A 1543-nucleotide genomic window follows, 5' to 3' on the forward strand; every position below is an offset into this window, starting at 1 on the left:
TCACTCCTCCCTCCCACCGTCCCCCACCAGAAAAACATATGGCTCCAAATAGGTGGTGAGGGTCACTGAACCAAGAGATGAACTTGGAGTTTAAGATAGTTCCTTCTGTGTGAAATAGGGCTCCACCATGTAATTGATAAGATTCTTTGGAGCTCCAGAATTCTGAGCCTGTGTTCAGAACATTGTGCCTTTAAGGAGACTTCCTGCCTTCCTGCCCAGTAACAGCTGATTGTTGGAAAGTGTGACCTCTGGGGACGAATCAGCTGTTACCACATCCTCCTCCTTGCCTGCCCTCCTCCATCCCCTTATCCACCCCCCCTCCCAGAATAGTGAGGGAAGGAAGAAAATGGAACCCCAAATTTAGGGGACATGATTGCATGATCTTTTTTTTCTCCATCACTCTTTCTCCTCTCCACCCCAACTCCCAACCGCTCCTTCAGAGGTTCTGGGCTTGGAACGAGAGGTATTTCCTGTCAGCACAGTCAGCTCAGCCTTGTCCTCCCTGGTCTAGGGGGGAGGCCAGTATTGGGGAGGCCCAGAATAGCGGCTGGCTGGGTGTGTGAGTACTCCAGGAGTGGGTACTGGGGAAGGCACCGTGAAGCTGAGGACTGAGCCCAGGGGAAAGGAATGGCTGTGAAGAGCAAACCCTAGGGGTTAGAACCCTGCTACCCAGGCCAGCTGCCCCTTATGCCCTGCTCAAGCTGTCCTGGTCTTTCTCAGACAGGGCACTGCTAAGGGAATCCTCCTGGCTTTGCCCATTCACTCCATTTCTGACTGTTCTCACATGCCACCTGCTCCTTTGAATGCCGTATTTTTTACTTTCAGCAGTACCTTGCCCACATGACTGCACCCCACAGCAAGAGTGTTAACTGGAGCTACTCCAGGACTGCAGATGGAACATACTAGCCCTAGAAACCAGGGGCATTGGCTAGGAAGTCCTGCAGGAAGACCTCCGTAAATATTTTGCCCCAACCCTGAGTTGGGAGTCAGGGTCACTCCAGGACAAGCTTAGTGTGAAGTCCCAGGACTGACTTGGCAAGGCTGGAAGAAATTGAGCAGGGCCTTGGCCAAGCTTGGAAGAAAGAGAAGTCTCACCAGCTGCCCCATTCTCCATTATCCTGAGCATAGAAATCCCATCCCCTTCCCACTCAAGGCCCTCGGGGTGGCCCTTTTCTATTTTGTTCTGCTCACTGACATTCCCCATCCCTCCAGGCCAAAAGCACAGGCTCTGAGTTCAGGATTTCTCAGCCTCAGCACTACTGACATTTTAAGTTGGATAATTTCTTGTCGTGGGAGGGCTGCCCTGTGCACTGTACGATGTTCAGCACTGTTCACGGGCACTACCCTAGATGTCGGCAGCAGCCCTCCTGTCACCAGTTGTGACAACCAAAAGTGTTTTGTATAATCTTCACGAAAACCACAGCCCTTTAAAGAATATGTGTGTGTGTGTGTGTGAGTGGGGCATTTGTAACAAAATCCACCACACAGAAAAAATTAAATAACTACTCAAGTACCCTACAATTATTATGCTACTGTCTATTTT

General features: G+C 50.6%; 1 protein-coding gene across 2 annotated transcripts in view; it reads left to right on the top strand.

Moving 5' to 3' along the window:
* WDR81 (WD repeat domain 81) overlaps positions 1 to 1543 on the top strand; it is a 20485-nt gene that overhangs the window by 1027 nt on the left and 17915 nt on the right. The window lies entirely within an intron of this gene.

The sequence above is a fragment of the Carlito syrichta genome, unplaced genomic scaffold (assembly GCF_000164805.1).
Source record: "Carlito syrichta isolate Samal-C Ts95f unplaced genomic scaffold, Tarsius_syrichta-2.0.1 Scaffold315828, whole genome shotgun sequence".
Taxonomy (NCBI): domain Eukaryota; kingdom Metazoa; phylum Chordata; class Mammalia; order Primates; family Tarsiidae; genus Carlito; species Carlito syrichta.